Raw genomic sequence first — 26,135 nt, forward strand, 5'->3', positions numbered from 1 at the left:
GTATTCTCAAATATCTCACAAGTTCAGTTTTGGGAGTAACTCCCCGGGTTATGAATAACTCTCTAATGAACCTCCCCAAAAGCTGGGGCTACTCAAAGGAGAAAGTGGACCCTTATAGGTTTCCATGTTGAAGCTAAGTAATCTTCCAAGGTTAGGTTTTGCCATTCTTTGCCTGTACCCCCCAAACCTGAGATTTATGAAGAATGGGGAAAAGGGGGAGTGGTTCAGAGAACCTATCTACATATGTGCTGAGCTTCTCATCTGTGCGAGAGGAACTATTTGTATCGGTCAAGAAAAGTTAAGGTATGCTGCAGTAAGAACTTTTAAAATGGTTCAGGCTTACTCTGCATGAGTATTGCAGGTCCAACTGAGGGCTCAGCCCATCAGTCTTCAAGGGGACAGAGCTGCCGTCTCATTTCCACAAGTACCACACTGGGGCTGGAGAGAACACAAATTAAATTATTCACTCTCTCCTTTACTCTCTCACCCACAAGGGACATATGTCGATTCTGCTTATCTTTCATTGGCCAAAACGAGTCACGTCGCCATACCTACCTTCAAAGAAACAGGAAAGTGCAATTGTATCATGTCCAAAGGAGGAAAAACAGAATTTAGCCGGCAAATAGCATTTATGACTTCTGTGGTTAAGCAGCAGAAGGCAAATTGCAAACTTCTGATAAGGTTAGTTTGAGAAGCTATGAGAGACATCGGGGTGTATTTGATTATTTTCATGGAAGTCACCGTGGCTGTAGACAGTATGGAACCTCTTTGATTTGTGATTTGCAGTTTGGGGACAAAGCTGAAGGATTTCTATAAGAAAGGAAGTGCAATTGGCTTTTCTATATGCGTGGTCAGGAAATCTTTCCTGCACAGTAGTTATGATGGCTTCCTTAAAAAATTGAAATGAGAATGTACCTATCCCTTCCCATTGTGATTTAGTACTCAGAGCCAACATGGAGCCCGTGGGTCTCTATGCCTTGGACTTCCACAGTCTTTCCAAAGGCCGCTGTAGCATGATATCATCGACTTGGTGAAGAGTTGCACTTGGCCCCTCCTACACAATGACCTGTGTTAGAAGTGGGAAATCTTATCAAACAGGTGCACAGTGGATATGGCTCAAATGTGGCCTGGGGGTCATAACTGTTTTCCAGCATAGCTAGGACTATCTCTTGGGCCCTTCCCATCACTGAAGCACTTGGGTTTGGGTGAGCCTCCTACCTAATACCCACAGCTAAGCACACCTATCAGGAGTGGCATCAGTAAGTGTGTGCCATGTGGGAATTGCATTCCTTCCTGGCTCTGATCTTTCCCCCATTTGTCTTCATGCTTGCCCTGTGCTCACATGAGGGACTTGCTTGAAAATCCAGGCCATAAGATATTCCTGAAAGTCAAGAAGTTTTATCCACAGGGATCCAGTCCAGCCCAGCAGATGCTTACTGGTGTTCTCCCCCAACCTTGTTATGTTATGAATGGTTGCCTTAATATAAGCAGCGTAGCAGAGAGTTCGGGGTTTGGGCCCCTTACTAGCTTTGTAACCTTGAACAAATGACTTAACCTCTCTGAGTTGCCATTTCCTTAGCAGCAAAATGAAGATAATAATAACAGCCTCCCAGGGTTACTACGATGATGAAGTGAGATAATGTACATAAAGCATTGAGTGGAATGTCTAGCAATCGGCGAGTGCTCAGTATAAGCAGTAACCACCATCATCATCACTATCATCGTTGTGACTTCACCATCACCATCATCTAGGGCCCTGATTAAGAAGCCTGTTACATGTGGAATTTTTCCCCAGAGGTCCCGATTTTTGCTGGCTTTTGTGGTCACTCATTCTCTGTCTTTCCCACCGTGTGGGCCAGTGCCTTTCACCTTGATCTACTGTTGTCAGCACTTCATGTGGACCTCTCAGACAGCTGGACAGCCCACTCTGCCAGGAGCTGCCCTGCCGGCCAACTACGTGGCTTCTGGAGAGATATTCTTGGAGCGCGAGCTCAGGAATCTTCTTCCTCGCTGGACTAGGAAAGACAGAGTCATCCGTCTCATCTTCAGGACCTGGGTCTCTATGAAATGGAGATTCTCTGTGCCAGCTTATGCTCTGAACTATTATTGAAAAAAAATCTCTGAAGGAAAACAGGGAGGCTTCTTCATTCACCCTTCAACACAGTAAGCTAGGGCTCCCTTAGGACAACCAAGGGCTGGATATCATGACTGCACAAGACTGATCATACAACAGTGCCTCTCTTTTCGGCTGGCTAACCTCGGAGTAGCCTGGATATTCAGGAAGCTGAAGGCCCCTGCTGACATGCATCTTCATCTCTAGCCCCCAAAGGGGCAGGAAAGACAAGAAGCATCTGCTATCAGACAAACGCCTCCCTCCCTCCGAGCCTCAAACCACACAGCTATAATCAGCTTCTGACACCCCTGAATGATTTGCAGCCTACACCCCAAACCGCTTGTATCGTGCACTGTGCAATGCTTCCCAGCCTCTTCTGAATTTTCTTGGCATCAACCTCATAATGTGTTTCGCATCCTCCCCCCAGCTGCCCTGTCCTCCCAAGATAAAATCTTACATTCAATCCCCACTTTTCCAGATTGGGCCTTTGGTTTTCTTCCTTGTCTACAGTTAGGGCTCCCTGTGGCTGCTCTGGCAAGCAGTGATCCTGGGATCTCCACTCTGGCTTGGGCCTTTGGAAGCAGTGATCTCCGTAGATTTGCAGCAGCTTCCTAAGTTTAGACAAGAGCCCAGCTCACCAGGTCATCTGTTTGTATCTTGGCCATTCTAGCAGCGCTAAGAGTGTGCTACTATGTGATGCCCATCATCCTGCATGTGCTTTGAAACACTGAAGCAGAGACATATTTGGGCAGCATGCTTATCTGCATCTCAGCCCAGATGGTTTGAGTGACTAACAGTGTGACCATCTTTGGCCACCCTGGTGTACAGTTCATTGGGACCATCCTCCTTCTTCAAAGCAGTTGGGTAATGCTGACAAAGGTGACTGTGGTCTTGGAACAGGAGCTCCCTTAAAATCTTGTAATTACAAGGTTTCTTATCCTCATCGGGTTACTGTTACCTTCCCACCGACAGCAGCCTGGCTGGCTTATCTCCATCTCCAGTGCTACTCCTGGGCCAAGCCATCACCATCTGTCTGCTGGACCATGACAGTAGCCTGTTCAGTCTCTTCACTGCCACCCTTGCTCACCTACAATCAATTCTCCATATGTAGAGTAATCTTTTAAATACAACTCATACCACACCACTCCCATGCATAAATCCCTCCAATATGTCGTGGTGATGTTTAAAAATAAAGAGTCCTCATCTTTTGGAGTTAATAATACAGTATTACGGATTAAAGGATATGCTATCTGGGTTACACTTAATAATTCTGTGTGTATGGAGGCAGCAGGAGTATAAATGAGCCAAGATTGAACACATGTTATTTGTTGACACTGGGTGATAGGTACATGAAGGTTCAGTGTACGAACCTTTAATTCATTATATCAATTCTCTCAATTTTTTTTTTATGTTTGAAAGCTTCCATGATTAAAGGCAAACAAAACAAAAAATCCAGACAGCTGCAGTAACAACAAAATCCTTCAATGGCTTCTGGGCACATGTAGAACAAAATCAACCCATAACCATGGCCTCAGAGGCCTTGCTTCTTCCTGCTGCTAACTGCCTCCCACCCCTTTCCCTGTGTGTCCATGTCCCTTCAGCCACACTGGCTTTTCTTTTTTTTTTTTTTAACCTTAAACACCCTCCAGATCCATTTATGCATGGAATGCCTGCCATAGAGTTGCATGGGTTGCTCCACGTTATTGGTCAGCATCTCAGATAGACAACCTATGACTGCTCAGACATGTAGATCTACTATTTATAGCCACCTATCAGTACAGACAGATCTCCCCTCCAATGGGGCTTACCTGTCCATCTTATCAAGCCCCCACCCCCACCCTATCATTCTGAAGTATTTATTCTACTCTATTTCCTTGTAGAATTTGTCACTGTCTGAAAATTTAATTTTTCCACTCTTTTTTTTTTTTGCTGTCATTGGTTGTTTGCTATATGCCTTTTCCTTTAGAATATAAGCTCTAAGAGGACAGGAACTACTGCACAGTATATGGTAGGTATTTAATGGAAGAATGCATGACTCCCCATGAGACTGGTTAGACTACCTTGTGTGTTTGGGGACACGAGTGCTCACCTTGGCCACTATGACCAGGGTGAAATACTGGGAAGAGGGTAGCCTTGCCCAGCATTAGCTACAGACACATTGTGCTTACTTTGTATTCAAACTGCTGACCGTGAGGTGTAGAGAATGTGAAGCTCTTGGAGCAGTGCCTGGCGTTGAGCCAGCTGACAATAAAGATTGGCTGCTACTCTCTGAATTAGAAAGAGCCTAGATCTGGGGCCGAGGCTGTGGTGTAGCAGGCTAAGCTGCCACCTATACTATAATAGGCACTGGTTCCAGTCCCAGTTGCTCCACTTCCCATCCAGCTCCCTGCTAATGCGCCTGGGAAAGCAGTGGAAGATGGCCCAAGTGTTTGGGCCCCTGCACCCACATAGGAGACTTGAAAGAAGCTCCTGGCTCCTGGCTTACGGATAAGCCCAGCTCTGGCCATTGCTGCTACTTGGAGAGTGAACCAGTGGATGGAAGATCTCTGTCTCTGTAACTCTGCCTTTCAAATAAACAAATAAATCTTTTTTAAAGGAAAAAAAAGAGAGAGCCTACATTTTTAATTTCTTATTCATATCTGGCCTCATTTCAAAAGGATCTGAGACAGTTGACTTTGATTCTATCAGAACTGTGTTTTAATCTTGGCAAAAATGACCTAAAAGGCATGAAGTCATTAAGGTCACACTGAAGTATATAACCTTGAACTAAACACTTCTCCAATCCCTCCTTTGCAAATGTTTACATTCCAATCAATAGAGAAAATATAAGAAAAGAAAACTGTTTCTTCTGTCCAGAAGAAAAGAAATCAAGATGAATAGAAAATATGTAATAAGGCGGACTTGAGTCCAAATATATTAAAAACGTATGTGAAAAGATTAAATTTACCTATTAAACCACAGAGGTTCTAGCTTGAGTATAGAAGCAAAATAACAACTAAACCAAAATGACACCGGAAGGTTGAAAATACCAAAGGATAAACAACGATATGTCAGACAAATACTAACAAAACATTATTAGCAAAGAGGCATTAAAGAGACAAAGAGGGAAGTTTCATATTGATTAAAGGAACAATTGCCAGCAAGATATAATAGAGGCAGAAAATCGTATGCAACTAAGGAAGTAGTTTCAAAATATATAAAACAACAATTATGAAGAAGTCATAATTCCACAATCAAAGTCGGAAACTTTATTACACCTGTCAGAAATGGAAAGATAAAAACTAATTCAGAATAGAGAGGTGTTGACTGACAATATTATCAAGCCTGACGATGTAAACTGTGTATAGGCACATAATTGTGTAGGTAATACATTTTGTACCCAACAGTTTCAAAATACACATTTTCCCAAGTGCATTTACTTATATAAATTAATTATCTTGATGATTTTGTTAATATTTATACTTGTTTGAAAAGTAGAGTGGCAGAGAGAGAGAGAGAGAGAGAGAGAGGTCCTCTATCTACTGGTTCATTCCTCAAATGCCAGCAACATGCAGAGCTAGAGCAGATCAAAGCCAGGAGCCAGAAACTCAATCCAGGTTTCTATAATGGCGGCAGTAACCCAAGTACTTTCGCCATCATTTGCTGTCTCCCAGATACAAACGGAATTGTAAAGTAGCTGGGACTGAAATGAATCACTCTGTTACTGGAGAAGCAAGGTTCTTATCTTCGCGCAAGAAAGAATTCAGGCGTGAGACAGAAAGTAGTGGAAAGCAAAACAGCAAGGTTTATTAGGGTAGGGACATCCATAAGAACAGATGGGCCCCCCCTTAGAGGAGCCTGAGAGGAAGGATGGTTATCTTGTAGAAGGGGCGGGGCGTTTGAAGTGCAGATACTGGGCTGCACCTGGAAGGTTATTGGGATGACTTTGAGATGCGGATGCTGGACCGAGATGTCAACTCCTTAGGCCTTTGTCACACACACGTAAGCTCATTTCTGACTTCCTACCTAACAACTCCTATATACCATATGGGTGTCCCAAGTGATGGCTTAACTGACCACACCACAACATCTGCCCTTCTTGATAAAACTTCTTAAATTGGGGCCTGCACTGTGGCGCAGTGGGTTAAGCTGCCACCTGCAGCACCCATCCCATATGGATGCCAGTTTGAGTCCTGGCTGTTCCACCCCTGATCCAACTCCATGCTAATGCAACTTGAGAAAGCAGAAGAAGATGGCCCAAGTGTTTGGGCCCCTGCACCCATGTGAGAAGCCTGGAAGAAACTCCTGACTCCTGGCTCCTGGCTCCTGGCTTCTGCTCAGCCATTTGGAAAGTGAACCAGTAGATGGAGGATCTCTCTCTCTCTCTCTCTCTCTCTCTCTGTAACTTTGCCTTCAAGTAAATAAAACCTTTTTTTTAAAAAAAAAGTCCTAAATTTTGTATTATACAGTAATATTTGCTGAATACAGTGGAGAAAAAAATCTAAAGTATCAAAAATAAAAGGAAAAACATACTAGTCATTTGGGCTATTATAGAAAGACCCCATTGGCGAAGGAACTTATCAGCAACAGAACTGTATTGCTCACAGTTGTGCATGTCGGGAAGGCCAAGATCTGGTGCCTGCAGATTCAATGCTTGGTGAGGGCCCACTTTCCCGTTCAGAGATGGTGCCTTTCTTGCTGTGTTTTCACATGGTGGAAGGGGATAGCTCGCTCTCCTGGGCCTCATTTATAATGGCACTAATCCCAACCACAAGAACAGGAGCTAATCTCTCCCCAGCAGTTACATCTCCTAATATTAGCATGTTGTTGATTAGATAACAGCATATGAATTCTCAAGCTTGACAATGTAAACAGTGTGCCTGCACTTAAGTGTATAGATACAAAACTCAGTACCCAACAGTTTCTTTTTTTTCCCCAGATTTATTTATTTATTTGAAAGGCGGAGTTACAGAGAGGCAGAGATAGAGAGAGAGAGAGAGAGAGAGAGAGAGAGAGGTCTTCCATCTGCTGGTTCACTCCCCAAATGACAGCAATGGCTGGAGCTGGGCTGATCCAAAACCAGGAGCCATGGGCCCAAGCACGTGAGCCATCTTCTACTGCTTTCCTAGGCCACAGCAGACAGCTGAACCAGAAGTGGAGCAGCTGGAACTCAACCCACCATCCATATGGGATGCCAGCACTGCAGGCTACCAATTACTCCACAGTGTCAGCCCTTGTACCCAACAGTCTCAAAATACACATTCTTAGCAACTGCATGTGGAATGTTCGTATAAATGGCCTATCTTAATAATTGTCTCTATATTTATATTTGTATATATGCTTATTTGTATATGTAGGGGGCACAAACATTAAGGTCCTAGCAAGAGCCATACATTTAGATATTTAATAAATAATAGGTTAAGAAGGAAAGAAAAATAAAATTTCAAAATGATTTAGAAGCCAATGGTAATTAAAATCATTGCTTATTGAACCCTATGGGAAGCAACCAAAACTGTACCAGAAATTATAGGGGCCAGTGCCGTAGTGTAGTAGATTAAGACCTCACCTGTGACACCAGCATCCCATATGGGTGCCAGTTCAGGTCCACACTGATCCTCTTCCAATCCAGCTCCCTGCTAATGGCTTGAGAAAGCAGCAGAGGATGCCCAAGTCCTTGGGCCCCTGCACCTGCATGGGAGACCTGGAAGAAGCTCCTGGCTCCTGGCTTCGGAATGGTGCAGTTCCAGTGGTTGCAGTCATTTGGGGAGTGAACCAGCAGATGGAAAACCTCTCCCTCTCGCTCTTGCTCTCGATCTCTTTCTTTCTGACTCTGCCTCTCTGTAATTCTGCCTTTGAAATAAATAAGTAAATATTAAAAAATAAAGAAAAGAAAAGAAAAGAAAAAACCCTGATGTGGGGCCAATGCTGTGGCATAGTAGGCTAAACCTCTGCCCGCAGTGCCAGCATCATATATGGGTGTCGGTTCATATTCTGGCTGCTATTCTTCCAGTTCAGCTCCCTGCTTATGGCCTGGGAAAGCAGTGAAAGATGGCCCAAGTCTTTAGGCCCCTAAACCCTTGTGGGAGACCTGGAAGAAGCTCTTGGCTACAGGCTTTGGATCAGCTCAGCCCCACCCAGCATTTTCAACCATTTGGGGAGTGATCCAGCAGGTGGAAGGCATCTCTCTCTTTCTCTTGCTCTTGCTCTCTCTCTCTCTCTCTCTCTCTCTCTCCCTTTCTCCCTCTCTCCTTTCTCTATGGCTCTGCCTCTCAAATAAATAAATAAATCTTTTTTAAAAAGAGGCAGTCTCTCTCTAGCCCATTAAAAAATGAAATACATTATAGTCATAAAGACATTAATTAGAATACAAAGAGGTTTAAAAAATAGAAGATAGTAATCACCCAGGCAACAGACTGGTGTCATGCCCAGTGACCCTTACCTGGCATCAGAGAGAATCCATGATGGCACAAGTGTGTCAGGAGGAGGCATTTTTGCTTGAATGCATTCTGCCCAAGAGGAAGTTTGAGAGTTGGTTGTTATGGAAACTGTTTCAACTGTCAGCAATCAAAAAGTGAGAAGTACTCCTATTATTCTTCAAAGAACCCCTGGATTGATATTTAAAGAACCTCAATAACTGTAATGAGAGCCTCTGGCTATAACAGAAGTGGCTAGAATGGCATTTGAATTCAATGAGGGGGATATCCCTGGCCTCTCAGCTTCTCCCCTGATATTTGGAAGTTCTTTCTGAACACTGGTCTCCATTTGGGATTAGTGGCAAGGGCTCAGAGGGGCTGATAAAGGCTGGCCTGCAGATAAGCTAAGGAGCAATTTCCCAACAGCTGATTGGCAGGTGCTGGTGGCAACACAGCTCCCCAGATACAAAGGAAAAAACACTATGATACCCGTGTAAGGCACATGAATGAGTATTCAGAGATCAGATTTTGCTACAACATTTGAACGTCCTGGTTAGATGCTAGCTGCCACAATGTGGGGCAGCAACTCTTTATCTGGCAGTGAGCCAGGTTTAAAAAACACAGCTAGAGGGCGCTGGCGTGGAGGCATAACGGGTAAAGCAGCTGCTTGCAGTGCTGGCATCCCATATGGGTGCCGGTTCAAGTCCCGGCTATTCCACTTCTTATCCAGTTATCTGCTATGGCCTTGGAAAGCAGTGGAAGATGGCCCAAGTGTTTGGGCCCCTGCACCCATGCGGGAGACCCAGAAGAAGCTCCTGGCTCCTGGCTTTGGATGGGCACAGCTCTAGCCATTGCAGCCAATTGGGGAGTGAACCAGCAGATGGAAGATACCTCTCTCTCTCTGCCTCTCTGTAACTCCGCCTTTCAAATAAATAAATAAATCCAGAAGAATTGTTAGGTTGCACATGACTGAGTCTCACTTCAGAATTTCTGAACCACTGACAAAATGCATCACATAACAACATTTACCCATCAGGGAACTAATCAGGATAGCAGATGCTCCCAACCCAAGGCAGTAATAACGATGAACAGATTAGCTATTTATTCTCAAAGCTGCTAAAGAGAGGAAAACGTAAGAACAGATAGTGGAGCACATGTGACAACTTTTGAGTGAGGATCCCATGAGTAGCTCAATCTTTGATAGGAGTAAGTAGAGTCTCCAAGGTACTAGGAATTAGCAAGCTTCCTCCCACAAAACTGGAAGGTGTAGAGTTTTTGAAGAGGACTTCTCAGAGTCTGATGGAAGATACAGGACAGTGCCCCCAAAGGATGTTGGGAAATCCTTCATGATGATTGACATAGAGTTAACTGAGTGTGCTCAGGGAATATCTACTTCATGTCACTGGCTGCTGCTTGCTGTGCAGAGACCCCCTGATGCATCCCCAGGCTCTCCTAACTCACTGAGGGGAGGTGGCAATACTCTTCTCGGCAAGTGTACAAAGGGTCCCATTAGGATGCTTGTTCCTTGTTATCCTCCTGGTGAGAAGGAGGAAGTCTTCATATCATAATTCATCTGATTGTTCCCCCTCCATCCTCACCTCAGGTGGGGAAGCCATTTTTCCTAATACTACATTGACTTTTTTTCTGAAAAAAGCATGGGTTGAAGTAATACAGAGGCTTATTGGACTGGAAGGTGCTTCATTTGGATAGGGGTGGGGGTTTCTCTATTGTCTCTATTGTCTCTATTGTCCCAAAGCCAGGATCCTTGACCACAAGTGGTCACAGCAGGATAAGTCAAGTAACCTAGCTGTGGTGTTAGTAGGGGTAAAAGAGTAACAAAGAAAGGAAGGAGGGCAACCCAGAGATGAGAGCCTTCCAATCACACAACAGTGGCAGATTTATGGACTAAAGAGCCATCAGCTATTTGCAGTGGATACATGTTTCACACCATTTCTGGATATCAATGTGCTTAGATTGGCCATAAGTGAAAGACACTTTAAATCTCATAATTGATTCTATTCTTGCAAGACATCATGAAGCATAATTGCCACATTAAGTGGATAAAGTGCCAACAGTAGGACCTGGCACAGAGAAGAATGAGAAGTTACCATTTGTTAAGCAATGACTCTGTGCCAGACTCAGCATCAAGTGCTTCATCCAAGTTCTCTCATATCATCCTCCCAACAATCCTATGAGAGAGGCCCTAGCACTTCACAAATGAGGAACTAAAGCTGGGAGAGAGAAAATGACTTATGCAGGATGACACAGCAATAAAATTGGCAGTATTTGGATTGGGGGGGAGAGGACTAAACCTAAAGTAAGGAAAACAAAGAGAATAAAAAGAATAATAAACAATAGAATGTAAATAAATTAAACAAAATATAGAAAAACTATAGAGAAAAGCAATAATAAACTTTTTAAATGACTATTTGAAAAGGTTTTTTAAAATTGTGGAGAAACACTAAGATGGCAGAATAGGGAGGGGGCTTACTGTTCTAGTCTAGGCAAAGATAGTTAAAAAAAAAAAAAACGTGGAGAGAGTGCAATCCCAGGCAAGAGTTAGGGAGAAAACTGCAGAGGAAACTCCACACAAATTAGAGGGACACAGTGGACCTATGTGGAGGGCGTGGACGTGCACAACTCAGGACCCCAGCAACCGAGAGCCACAGCACCAGCTTTGGAGAGTGAAGCGAGACCAGCCTGCAGCAGCCCACGCCACTGGCAACAAAGCTGAAGGAAGAGCCTGGCCGGAGTCTGGCTGGGAACCCTATGGGGGACAGTATACCTGCCAACTTAGAGGGAAAAAAACTGAGGGCACATTTCTCTCTCCCTGACCACCCGGCAGTGGTGTCCTATAACTAACCGAGAGAGGGCAGGCGTCATTTTGGACACATGTAACAGCTATGGCAGCTCGTGTCCGTGTACCCAGCAACCAGCCTAGAGGAGATACCAGAGTCTGGCAGGGAGAATTGACAGGGGCTGGGTGCTCATGACTGTGGCAGTCTTGTGTGCTGAGATTGTGAAAACACTGTGGCTGCGTGGGAGGGTGCAGGGCATGACTGGACCTTGGGCAGTCACTGTGGGTTGTTCCACACTCTCAGGGCTCCCTGATTTCCTGATGAGGGTCATTTCTGAGGGACCTGTGATCACACTGAGAACTGCATGGATCCTTTGTGTGGTTCTTGTGGCAGTGTGAACGAATATTATACCCAGTGGGGGGCTAGTGACCAGGCATTGGTCGCCTTGGAGAAGAGATGAACATGAGACTATGCCAACAGAGCAGATTAAATTTCCTTTCTGATTAAAAAGAGACAGAGACAGAGAGAGAGAGAGAGAGAGAGAGAGAGAGAGAGAGAGAGAGAATTTACCACACCCAATTTGGGAGTGACCTTGGACACTCCCCTCACCCTGGAGCACTGAACAGAGCTCCCTGGCCACACACAGCACATGCCTCAGGGTACTCACTGAAAGAACAGATACTCCACTAATCCACAGAGGCATAGTCCAAAGGTAAAAGACATTACAGGGAAAAAATAAACCAATAAATACCTCCACAAATGCCTGAAAATAAATATAGCAATTGAAGAAACAAGAATAAGGAAGACAGCATGACACCCCCCAAAGAACACAATAACACACAAATACTAGAATGTGAAGGTGAAGAGATTGAAGAAATTACAGAAACTAAATTCAAAAAATTGATGGTAGGTAGGATTACTTAGAACTAATCAGAAGCAAATCCACAAATTAAAGAAATCCATACATAACACAAATAAACATTTTCCCCATGAAGTTGAGTTTCTAAAGAGAAATCAAAATGAAATATTGGAAATGAAGAATTCAATAGATCAAATAAAAAATGCAGTGGAAAGCCTTAACAACAGACTTGATGAGGCAGAAGAAAGAATATTCATTAGAAGACAAATCTCTGGAAATTTTATAGTCAGATAAAAAAAAAAAGAAATTAGAAAACCAAAAATAGTGTAGGAGATTTATGGGATACTACAAAATGATCCAAAATACAGAGCTTAGGAATTCCTGAAGGCATGAAAAGAGAGAATGGTTTAGAAGGCCTTTTTAGTGAAATAATCACAAAACTTCCCCAATTTAGAGGTTGAAAGAGATGTCCTAATAGAGAACTCCTAATAGATATGACCAGAAAAGATCCTCACCATGACATGTGGTAGTCAAACTCTCCACAGTAAAACATGAAAAAAATATTCTAAAATGTACATGAGAGAAATGCCAGAATCCTTTCAGAGGATCTCCAATTAGACTCACAGCAGACTTATCAGAAACCCTACATTCTAAGAGAGAACAGTGAGATATACTCCGAGTCTTCAGGAAAAAAAAAAACTGTCAATCCAGAATACTGTGCCCTGCAAAGCTCTCATTTATGAATGAAGGTGAAATAAAGACCTTCCATAGCAAAAAGAAATTGAAAGAATTTGTCACCACTCATCCAGCCTTACAAAAGATGCTTAAGGATGTGCTACACACAGAAACTCAGAAACATGGTCATCACTATGAAAGAAGGTGAAGGCAGAAAATCTCTCAGTAAAAGCACAAAGGAAATCCAAACAATAGGATTATTTATGGAAAAGCTACAGGGCCAAGTTGTTACTTATTAGTAGTCACCTTGAATATAAATGACCTCAACCTTCCAGTTAAAAGATACAGACTGGCTGAAAGGATTAAAAAACAAAACCTATCTGTTTGCTGCCTACAAGAAACACATCTCACCAACAAAACTACATGCATGCTGAAAGTGAAAGGATATAAAAAATATTCCAAGCTAGTGGAAACCAAAAAAGACCTGGTATAGCCATCCTAATATCATACAAAATAGATTTTAACACAAAAAACGGTTACAAGAGGCAAAGAAGGGCACTGTGCAATGATTAACGGATCAATTCAACAGGAAGATGTGACTATAATAAATGTATACACACCTAATGACAGAGCATATGGCTATTTAAAAGAAATGTTGATGAATCTAAAGGGAGACACATACTCTCATATAATAGTAATGGGGGACTTCAATACGCCACTTACAGCAATGGACAGATCAATCAGATAGAAAATCATCAAGGCAACAACAGAGTTAATCAACACTATAGACCAAATGGACCTAACAGATATCTACAGAACTTTCCATCCTACAGTTGCAGAATATGCATTCTTCTCACCAGTGCATGAGACATTCTTTAGGATTGACCACATACTAGGCCGTAAAGCAAGCCTCAGCAAATTCAAAAAAATCAAAATTATATCATGCTTCTTCTCTGACCACAATGGAATGAAGCTGGAAATCAGCAACTCAGGAATCCCTAGAGCATATGTAAACACATGGAGACTGGACAGCATGCTCCTGAATGAACAGTGGGTCATAGAAGAAATCAAGAGAAATCAAAAATTTGTTGAGGAATGATTTTCTTTTTTCATAGTGTTTGTGGAACTCTTTACTTAGTCTAGAGTTAATCTTCTCTGTGTAAAGTTAATTGAAAATCGATCTTAGTAAAAGATAAGAATAGGAATAGGAGAGGGAGGAGGAAGAAGGGAGGGAGGGTGGGTACAGTGGGAAGAGTCACTATCACAATGTTCCTAGAGTAGTACTTATGAAATTCATGAAGTTTGTATACTTCAAATAAAAGGTTTCTGGGGGAAAAATGTGTTGTGGCGCAGTGAACTAAGCTGCTGCCTTCAATGCCAGCAACCCCTATTCGAGTGCTGATTCTGATCCAGCTCCCAGTTAATGTGCCTGGGAAGGCAGCGAAGGATGCCACAGGTACTCGGGCCCCTGCCACCCATACAGGAGACCTCTATGCAGCTCTGGGATCCTTGCCTCAGCTTGGACAGCCCTGGCCATTGTGGCCATTTGGGGAGTGAACCAGTGAATGGAAGCTCGCTCTCTCGCTCTCTCTCTCTCCCTTGCAAATAAATAAACAAATGTCTTAAAAATTGACAAACACTTATCTACGTCAAGATGTGTTCATTACGGACCATCAAAAAAGGAAGTAACTTTCTCTGAAGGGTGGAGAGAACTTCCACTTTGATTATGGCCTTGTCTAAATAAGGTCAGAGTTTGTGAACTCAAGAGGCTTCCATAGCCTTGGCAGCTCATGACAAGAGCCTCGGGTGATTACTGACATCATAAATAACAGTGTCAATTGTTAAATCAACAGCAGGAGTCACTGTGCACTTACTCGCCATGTAGGATTTCTGTCTGTAATGTGTTGTACTATGCGAATTAATGGTAAAACTAGTATTCAAATAGTATTTTATACTTTGTGTGTCTGTGTGGGTGCAAACTGTTGAAATCTTTACTTAGTATATACTAAGTTGATCTTCTGTATATAAAGATAGTTAAAAATGAATCTTAATGAGGGGTGGGATGGGAGTGGGAGTAGGAGATGGGATGGTTGCAGGTGGGAGGGAGGTTATGGGGGGGAAAACTGCTATAATCCAAAAGTTGTACTTTCGAAATTTATATTTATTAAATAAAAGTTTAAAAAACATAAAACACAGAGCTAAATTGATTAGTACTTTGCCTACTCCTAAATTTGGGAGAAACACTTCTTTTTTACAAAATCATATATCTTATAGGAGGACAAATTCCCACTCCCTCATGATTGCCACCCAACTTACCCTGAAAACTACATGAGCATTTTCTACATTGATGATAAGAGGGGAAAATGCAAAATTATGTTTTGCAAACACAGGGGTGGAATTAATAAAATCACATCCAATTTTAAAAAAAAGATATGTTCATTAATAAATTCTACAAAATAATTCGAGAAGAAATAATTAACCCATGCAAACTCTTGCACCCACCAAAAATTCTCAAGTCTTGTATGAGGACAGTATTGTCCTTATAACAAAAAGACAGACATAACAACATAAGAAAATTACTGAGTATTCCTGCAAAAGCCTTCAACAAAATATTACCAAATCTATTCTGGCAGCATTTGAAAGGATAATGTTCAATGACCAAGTAGGACTAATGGCAAGAGTTCAAGGTTAGTCCAACATATTAATATCAATCAAAGCAATACATTATATAGGGGCTGACACTGTGGCACAGTGGTTAAGCCTCTACCTGCAATGATGACATCCCATATAAGAGTGCTAATTCAAGTCCTGGCTGCTCTACTTCCAATCCAGCTCCCTACTAGTGTGTCTGTGAAAGCAACTGGAGATGGCCCTGGTACTTGGACCCCTGTCATGGGAGACCCAGATGGAGTTCCTGGCTCCTGGCTTCAACCTGGCCCAGCTCCAGCCATTGTGGCCATTTGAGAACTGAGCCAGAAGATAGATTGCTTATTTCTTTCTGTCTCTCCCTCTCTGTGTGTCACTCTGCCTTTCAAATAAATAAAAGAAATCTTTAAAAAATACACTATATTGACAGAATAAAGAAAAATCCGCATGATTATCTCTATAGAGCAAGTGAAAAAAATCCAATTCCTTTTCATGAAAAAAACAAACTAAAAATAGAATGAAAACTCCCTCAGATATAATGAAAAATATCTATGAACAACCCACAGCTAACTCTATATTTAATGGTGAAAGACCAAGAGCTTTTCTCCTAAGATCAGGAACAACACAAAAGTGTCCACGCTTCCAACTGCTATTCAATATTGTAGCAGAGATTCAAGCCAGGGGAACTAGAAAAAAAAAAGACCAAATAAAAAGTAGCCACACACATACACACACAAACAGTAAAACTATCTCTATTCATAGGTGAACCCAAGTGCCCCAGCATGGAGGGTACTACTGGTTTGGTGGCCAGAGAGGTTGTGGTGGACATGCTACTGTGTTTCAATCAAGGTTATGGAAGTACCTGGTGTGCAGGAAGCAGTTGCAGCCCTGGTGGAGGAGAAAGCTCACTGATACCGACCCACTAAAAACTACCTGAGCTACTGGACAGCCCCGGATTCTTCTGCTTTTGAAACTGACAATGAGAAATGAATTTGAAAGACTGGCTGCTGGACAACCAATTGAACTGCTCAGTATGAAATGATACGAGCTTCCAGCCGCATCTTCGGGTCAGAAAAACATTACTTCGTGGCAAGAATGTGCAAACAATTCTATGGCCCAGTTAAAGCACTAAGCAGTTCCAATTGAGAATCTGGAACTGATGTCACAGCATGAATGTAATGCCTGGAAAGTGCATAATGAAAATCTAGTTCATATGATGGACCATGCACAGAAAGAGCTTCAGAAGTTAAGTTGGGTATCCCTGGTCAGTGAGAATTGAGAGATTGAGCGGACTATTGTGCAACTAGAAAACGAAATCTATCAAAGTAAGCAGCAACATGGAGAGGCAAACAAAGAAAGCACTCGGCAAGACTACTGAGAAGGCTAATTTGGGGGGTAGAAAGGAAGAAAAGTTGGGTTTTCATAAACAGCCAGGCATTGGAGCTTTCTCTGAATAGAGTTGTCTCTGAAGGACAACAACTTGTCACAGAAAGTATTGATGGTTGTTAAATTTTCAGAACACGTAAAATGGGTGAAGTGTTTTGTCCTGTTTGTATTTTTTAACAAAATAAAAATTTTCAACATGATTGTAATAAAAAACAGCTATCTGTATTTACAGATGGCATGCCTTTCTATATATGTGTGTGTACACACACACACATACACACACACTTAACACTGTTAGAATCAACAGACAAGTTTTGTTAGGTTGCAGGATACAAGGTCACTATACCAAAAGTAGTTGTATTTTTAATCGCGTGCAATGAGTGATCTGAAATGCATTTAAGAAAACAATTCTGTTTAGAATGATATCAAAAATTCTTCAGTGTAAATTTAACAAAAGAAGTGCAAACTTCTACACAGAAAACTAGAAAGCACTGCTGAAAGAAATGAAAAAAGACGTTAATAGATGGAAAGGCATCCCATGTTCAAAACTAGAAACCTTAATATTGAGATACCAATACACCCAAATTAATCTACAGATTCCATCTAATTTCTAGCAAAGTTTTGGCTTTTTTGCACATGCTTGCCCTTAAACTCATATGGGAATATAAGAAAAGAGTCAGAACAGTCTTGATTGAAAGGAAAGCTGGACTCTCTACTATGGCCTGGGAAAGCAGTGGGAGATGGCCCAAGTCCTTGGGACTCTGCACCCGTGTGGGAGACCTGGAAGAAGCTCAGGGCTCCTGGCTTCAGATTGGCGCAGCTCTGGTCATTACAGCCAATTGGGGAGTGAACCAGTGGATGGAAGACCTCTCTCTCTCTCTCCCTGCCTCTCCTTTCTCTGTGTAACTCTGACTTTCAAATAAATAAATAAATAAAACTTTTAAAAAAGAAAGCTGGAAAGCTCACACTTCCTAATTTCAAAACTAACCTGAAAATCACAATAATCATGCCATCTATAGGATAGACTTGTGACTTCAGAAAGAAGCCACTGCATTTATGGTCAACTGATTTTTGACAAAAGTGGTAAGACTATTCAGCAGGGGAAAGAAGAGTATTTTCTTTTTTTTTTTCCTTGTTCTTTTTTTTTTAACTTTGATTTAATGAATATAAATTTCCAGTGTACAGCTTATGGATTACAATGGCTTCCCCCCCACCATAACTTCCCTCCCACCCGCAACCCTCCCCTCTCCCGCTCCCTCTCCCCTTCCATTTGCATCAAGATTCATTTTCAATTCTATTTATATACAGAAGATCAATTTAGTATAAAGATTTCAACAGTTTGCACCCACATAGAAACACAAAGTGAAACATACTGTTTGAGTACTAGTTATAGCATTAAATCACAATGTACAGCACATTAAGGACAGAGATCCCACATGAGGAGCAAGTGCACAGTGGCTACTGTTGTTGACCCAACAAATTGACACTCTAGTTTATGGCGCCAGTAACCATCCTAGGCTGTCGTCATGAGTTTCCAAGGCTATGGAAGCCTTCCAAGTTTGCCGACTCTGATCATATTTAGACAAGGTCATAAAAGACAGAGTGAGGATAGTAACCAATGATCCTAAGAGTGGCATTAACCAGGTTTGAACAATTATACAGCATTAAGTGGGGAAGAGGACCATCAGTACACACATGTTGGGAGTAGAGCCATTGGTGGTAGAGTAGAGGTTATGATTACAAAGGAATGAGGCCCAAGTGCACTAGACAGGGCCTAGAACAAAGGACAGAGTCATTATTAGAGGAGCTAAGAAAGGTGCTGTCTAAGCTACAATTAAGTTTTCTGATTGAGAGGCAAATAGAACCTGACAGAAGGGGCTTGATAATAATCTGTTGGGCTTTAGGCCTTGTAAATTCAGAGGCCCAGACCTATCTCTTCACATGGGGTATATCCTATGGGAGGTGTGAACCTCCCAGGGGAAGGCACTCTGTTGACTTTCATTACTTGGCTGGCCTGGGAGGAGAGCTGGCCAGGTAAAGGCAGGTGGCATCTCTAACAAGAAATTTACAGTTCTGCCTGCAATGTTGCTGACCCTACTTGACCATCCCCTCAGCTGCAGTGGTCACTTTGGAAGTTGGGCTGAGTGAAGGGCTTTTCAGCTTAGAGCCAATAAGATCTGTGGCTCTGACCTGGACATCCTTCGACTCCAGGGCAGGTCCATTTCCAGTGATCCAACTCTTGGCAGAGCTGCCAGGGCTCTTCACAAGCTGACTTCTGCTGAAGCCCAGGCTTACCACATTGAAAGCCACTGCAGTGGACTGGCCTGTTGGGTCTCCTTGAGGGCAGATCACTGTACAGATCAGCCATTAATAGGCCTGCCACCCATTGCTTCTGATGCCTAGCTTTCTTTTCCTCCTGGTTTTTGTTAAAGCAGACCAGAGGATGCAAGTCAAGGGAGTGCCCGTTTTAAAGTGAGAATATAATTTTCCTCATGGGCATTGTCTACCTTAGAAAAACTACTATAGAACATGCCTGTGACTATACACTTGTAGTTCAGGCCACCGAAGATTAGAGATGGGACACGGGCACTCCCTTGACTTGCATCCTCTGGTCTGCTTTAACAAGAAGAGTATTTTCAATAAATGATTCTGAAATAAATAGGTATGTATGTATAAAAGAATAAAGTTGGACCCCTACCTCACAACATACACACGAATGAACTCTAAATGGATCATAGATATAACTACAAGAATGAAAATTACAAAATTCTTAGAATATTTAAGATTCAACCTTCATGATCTTGGGCTAGGCAAATCCTTCTTAGCTATAACACCAAAATCACAATGGTTTGGCTTCAAAGGGCCTCATAAAGAAAGTGAAAGAATCAAACACAGCATGGGAGAAGATTTTTGCAAGGAACTTTTGATAAGGGACTTGTATCTAGAATATAGAAAGAATTCTTACAAATTGATCATAAAAAGACAAATTACTCAGTATTTTTAAATTATTCAATTTAAAAATCAGGAAAGGATTCACGAATGGTGAATGAAAGACACTCAACATTGTTAGTCATGATGGAAATGCAAATCAAAATCACAATGATATACCACTTCACACCCACTTGGATAGCTCTCATAAAAAAAGATAATTACAAATGCTGTCAAGGATGTGGGGGAATTTGAATCTTCATACATTACTGGAAGGAATGTAAAATGTGCAGCCACTATGGGAATGGCTGATTCCTCAAATGCTTTAACGTAGAGTTTCCATAGAACCCAGCAATTCTATTCCTAGATGCATACACATAAGAAATGAAAACATATGTCCACAAAAGTTGGCACACAAATTTTCACAGTATTATCTGTAATAGCCCAAAGTGGAAATAGCCAAAAAGTCACAATAGCTGATGAATGGATTCAGAAAGTGTGAAATATTCGCACAATGAAATATAATTTTGTGATCAACAGAAGTGAAGTACTATCACATGGTACAACGAGGCTAAAACATGAAAACATTATAACATTATGCTAAGTGAAAGAAACGCAATACAAGTAACACATTAGTATGTGATTACTTGTATAAGAAATTTCTAGAATAAGCACATCCATACAGATAGAACCAAACTAGTGGTGTCCAAGAGCTAGGGGTGGGGGTTACAAAAAAATCTCCTTAACCAGATTTTGGTGAGAAGCCTTCCTCCAGGCCTTTTTCTCAACTAGGACTAGGCCTTGACCTTGAGCCTCATCCTTAGGCCTGCAGAGTAATCCAGTTTTAGTGAGAATCCAGCTAAATCAGCTCAATGAGAACCCTTCACCCTCCATATCTGATCACTTTTCTCATCCTCCATGACTCCCAGGTGATAGATGATCACCTTGAGCTGCCTTTAGCAAATACCCTGTTCGTTTAACAAGCATTCCACTTACCCTGATGTCTTCTCTTAGTAATTTTCCATCCACTCACCCTTCTGTCTTTCGGCTGTAAATCCCCACTTTTCCTTGTTATATTAGGAGTTGAGCCAACTTCTATACTGAGGTCTCTTCTCTCCTATTGCAATCGTTCTTCACTAAAATCTGATTTTAGTGCTTTCACTATCATACAGCTCTTGTTTGCTTTAAAAGGGGTGGAGTGGGAATGGGGAGCGACTGATAATGGATATGGGGTTTCTTTTGGGGGCGATGAAAATGTTCTACAATTCATTATGGCGATGGTTGAAAAAACTCTGTATACACACTGAAAACTATTGGACTGTGTGCTGTAAACACACAGTAAACAAGGGAATTGTATAGTGCATGAATTGTATCTCAACAAAGATGTGACGGGGGGAAATAGGCCATGCCTGGATTTGAGCCCAGATCTGGGTGACTCCAAAACTCAAATGCCTCAGAAGTCTACTCTGCTATTCCAGGAGGCATTTGATAAATGAACTACTGGATTTCAAGCTACTCAGCAGACAGAAGCATTTCATGATTGAGTAGGCCACCTTACAAGGGCTTTGCACACCCATGGACTCAAACAGCAATCACCACATCCCAGAGTCGTTGAAAGCTTCTAGAAGCTGGTCTGTATTCCCAGAGGTCCCACAATCAGCTTCTAACCATCAGGGGAAGTCAGGACTTCTGAGTTGACATCTGTAAGCCTCGGGGACTAGTGCTCTCCCTTGGCTTCCCCAGCCTCTCTCAGGACCAGGTGCAGACCAGATTCTATGCTCCCTAGATGCTGGCAGAGTTCCAGGACTAGCTCACCACAGCCCTAGATGTGACTGCAGTCTGAAGGATCTTGGATATCATACCAGCACCACCTCCAGCAAGAGGGAAGCCAGCGCCTCCACTTGTGTCACCACTGCAGCATGGTGGCCTTCTGAGGCTTATTCATTGTGGTTTGTCAGGGCATCACACAAGATGTTTGTATCAGAGATACAAGGCCAAGGGAAAGAAACAAAAAGCTGTGGGGCCCAGCATGGTGTAGTAGGTTAATCTGCAGCCCATATTAGTTGCTGGTTCAACTCCCAGCTGCTCCACTTCTGATCCAGCTCCCTGCTAATGCACCTGGGAAGGCACAGGAAAATGATCCAAGCCCTTGGGCCCCTGACACCCATATATATGGGAGACCTGGATGGAGCTCTGGGCTCTTTGCTTTGGCCTGGCCCATCCCTGGCCATTGTGGCCTTTTGGGGGAGTGAACCAGCAGATGGAAGACCTCTCTGTGTCTGTCTCTCCTCTCCTTGTCCCTCTGCCTCTCAAATAAATGAATAAATAAATCTCTCTTTAAAAAAAAGAAAGACAGCTAGCTATACCTGGGCAACCAGAAGGATGCTACAGATATCCCCAAGTCTGAAGTTCTCACAGGGACAGAGGCCCTACAGAGAACTCTGAACGCTTTCCCTGAAGTCATTCTGCCACACTTGCCACAACATCTCTGCAAAAATGGCCCTTCCCCTCTCCAACAAAAGACTCCCCCCCTTTGTCCTTGGGCCCCTATTTTTAATAATAACAGCTACTATTTCTTGTGTGCTTATCACATGTCACCACTATATTACATTCGTACACCTATGCCCACATTTAATCCTCACAACACTACCAAACATACATGCCCCCAATTTGTAGACAAGAAATCGGAGAGACATGGGGAGGATAAGTACGTTGCTCAGGTTTGCACAGCTTAGGAAGTGGTACAGTGGCCCTGGGAGTTCTCAGCATGCCCTCCAAGCCACTTTTGTAAGTGTCTGCCTTTCTAAATGGTGGCCCCAAATGGGAAGGAGCTTACCCAGCTCCAGTCTGAAGCTTAACAGGACACGAGGCAACCTCAGGGATCCTATCTCTACAAGAAAGACCACTGACCTGCCAACCTCCCCATAGCCATTTTTTTTAGGATTGCTATTTTATGGTTGTCCTTTCTGTATTACATGGATGTACACATCCAGTGTTAAAAGGTACAATGCCTTCTACAACTGAACACTACTTTCTGTAACTGAACAAGCAAAGAAATTACACTGAACATCAGCATCTGGCAGTATCTTCGAGGGAAAAAAGTGATGAACATGGGTTTAAATTGATTAACACTGGGCCAGCACTGTGGCATAGCCAGTAAAGCTGCCACCTGCAGTGCCAGCATCCCATACGGGCACCAGTTTGAGTTCCGGCTGCTTCCAATCCAGCTCTCTGTTATGGCCTGGGAAAGCAGTAGGAGCTGTAGTAGGCCCCTGTACCCACTAAGGAGACTCTGAAGAAACTCCTGGCCCCTGGCTTCGGATAGGCCCAGCTCTGGCCTTTGTGGCCATTTGGGGAGTGCACCAGCAGATGGAGGATCTCTCTCTCTCTCTCTCTCTCTCTCTCTCTCTCTCTCTCTCTGTCTCCACCTGTTTCTATTTCTCTGTGACTCTGCTTTTTAAATGAACAAATAAATCTTTTTAAAAATTGAATAACGGCCGGTGCCACGGCTCACTTGGCTAATCCTCTGCCTGCGGCGCTGGCACCCCGGGTTCTAGTCCCGGTTGGGGTGCCGGATTCTGTCCCAGTTGCCCCTCTTCCAGGCCAGCTCTCTGCTGTGGCCCGGGAGTGCAGTGGAGGATGGCCCAAGTCCTTGGGCCCTGCAACCGCATGGGAGACCAGGAGGAAGCACCTGGCTCCTGGCTTTGGATCGTTGCAGCGCACCGGCCTTAGCGCTCTGGCCTCATGGCCATTTGGGGGGGGGGGGGTGAACCAACGGAAAAGGAAGACCTTTCTCTCTGTCTCTCTCTCTCTCTCATTGTCTAACTCTGCCTGTCAAAAAAATTGATTAACACTATTAAATGACATCTAATATTTGATTCAATATAGCTATATGGTACAATTATACAAAATATACAAACATCAAAGAATACAACCAAAATTAAGATAGCAAACAAAACCTATGCAACTTTTTTACAGGAAAATAGTTTTGAAGGATGCATGTAACTGCCCATTCTTTTAAAGAAAAACTACTGCAGAAGAGCAGCAAGATGGCAGAATAGGAAGGGAGCACACTGATAGTCCGGGAAGAGACAGTTTAATAAAAGTGAAGATACTGCAGGTTCAAGGAAGAGTAGGGGAAGAAACAGCAGAGGAAACTCTTCCGGAACTAGTGATTCACAGTGGACCTGCGTGGAGAGCGTGGGAGCCCAAGTTCGGGACACCAGTGGCACACTCAACACACCAGTGCTGGAACGCAAGGTGAGCCGAACCTCAATAGCCCGAGATACCAGCGGGCAAGCGGAAAGAGGAAACTAGAGGAAATGAGGCTTGAAACTCCATGGAGAAAAGTTCACCAGGCTAACTAGAAGAGAGAGAGGGAAAAAAAAGTGACCGATACAGACACGAGTTTCTCTCTCTCCACTCACCTCTCAAAAGCGAGCAAGACGAAGAGTAGGCGCCATTTTGGACATACATCATAAGCAGGGCGACCTCAGGTCTGCACCGGCCCTGAGCCTAGCAGAAAAACCTGACTCTGGGGGGAGGGGTGAAATAACAGGAGATTAGGATCTAACTTGGCAACCCAGTGGGAGACTGCAGGAGAATTGGAGCCCACACCGAGGGCAGCACAGATTCCCTGTGTGGTCCTTGGGAAAGAGCTTCTGATCTCTGGCTCCTGTGGGTCTATCATTCCTCTGCTAACTACCTCCAATTACGTTCAGCTGTGCGGAATTACTTCCCTTTTGAATCAAAAAAAAAAAAAGAATGACAGAAAGAGAGATTTACCACGCCTAACCTGGGAGTGTCACCTTTGACACACCCTCAACCCTGAGGAACCAAACACAGCTCTCAGTCCACACCCATCTCAAGCCTCTAAGGCTCCACCGAAAGCAGACAGTCCACTTAATATAGAGCCATAGTATAACAAGAAAAAACACCACAGTGAAGAAACCAAATATCTCCAACATGCCAAACAACAAACGCAAAAACCGAGGTAACAAGAAAAAGGAAGACACTATGACGCCCCCAAATGAAAAAGACACCCCAATTCAAGATTATGAAGATGATGAGATAGAAGAAATGCAAGAAGTGGATCTCAAAAAATTGATAAGAACATTAATAAGTTCTCAAAAACAAATTCTTGAACTACAGAAATCCTTAATGGACAAGATAGAAAATCTCTCTCATGAAAATGAAATATTAAGGAGGAATCAAAATGAAATGAAACAACTAGTAGAACAAGAAACTGTGATAGTGATGAGAAATCATAATGAAATGAAGAATCCAATAGATCAAATGACAAACACATTAGAGAGCCTTAAAAACAGAATGAGAAGAAAAAAAAAAGCAGAAGAGAGAATATTGGACTTAGAAGACAGAGAACAGGAAAGGAAACAGGCAAACCAAAGAAAAGAAGAGGAAATTAGAAATCTAAAAAATATTGTCGGGAATCTACAGGATACTATTAAAAAACCTAACATTCGGGTTCTAGGAGTTCCTGAAGGCATGGAGAGGGAGAAAGGATTAGAAGGCATTTTCAGTGAGATACTAGCAGAAAATTTCCCAGGTTTGGAGAAGGACAGAGGCATCTTAGTACAGGAAGCTTATAGAACCCCTAATAAACATGACCAAAAGAGATCCTCACCACGACATGTTGTAATCAAACTCACCACAGTGAAACATAAAGAAAAGATCCTAAAATGTGCAAGACAGAAACGCCAGATTACTCTCAGAGGATCTCCAATTAGACTCACAGCAGACTTCTCATCAGAAACCCTACAAGCTAGAAGGGAATGGCGAGACATAGCCCAGGTACTAAGAGAGAAAAACTGCCAGCCCAGAATATTATATCCTGCAAAGCTCTCATTTGCGAATGAAGGTGAAATTAAGACTTTTCATAGCAAACAGAAATTGAAAGAATTTGTTGCCACTCGTCCTGCCCTGCAAAAGATGCTTAAAGATGTGTTACACACAGAAACACAGAAACACAGTCATCAATATGAAAAAAGGTAAAAGAAGGAAACCTCACAGCAAAAGATCACAGGAAGCTCAATTTGTCTTTGACATAGAATTAAAATCTGATTCTCTGTTAAAGCAATGTGTTAAAGTAATCTACTATGTTCTCTTGATGTCTGTTAAATTCTAATTGTTCAAAAACAGCTGAATTTTTATTAAGAGCTATGGGTTATTTAAATATGTGCTTATTTTCAAAGATTTGAATAATCACCTTGTAACAATGATCAAATTTGGTCTATGTTATGTCATGATTTTAAGGAATCTTATTTCAACCAGATATTTTGGATTTTGAGCCTTCTTGGCATTCTTGACAGGCATTCAAA

The 26,135-nt window shown here is 42.6% G+C and overlaps 1 pseudogene; it reads left to right on the plus strand.

The window, feature by feature from the left end:
* Positions 1-16,265: 16,265 nt before the first annotated feature.
* Positions 16,266-16,861, plus strand: LOC133753736 (pre-mRNA-splicing factor SPF27-like; annotated as a pseudogene).
* Positions 16,862-26,135: the final 9,274 nt, after the last annotated feature.

Source organism: Lepus europaeus, chromosome X (assembly GCF_033115175.1).
Source record: "Lepus europaeus isolate LE1 chromosome X, mLepTim1.pri, whole genome shotgun sequence".
In the NCBI taxonomy this organism is placed as follows: domain Eukaryota; kingdom Metazoa; phylum Chordata; class Mammalia; order Lagomorpha; family Leporidae; genus Lepus; species Lepus europaeus.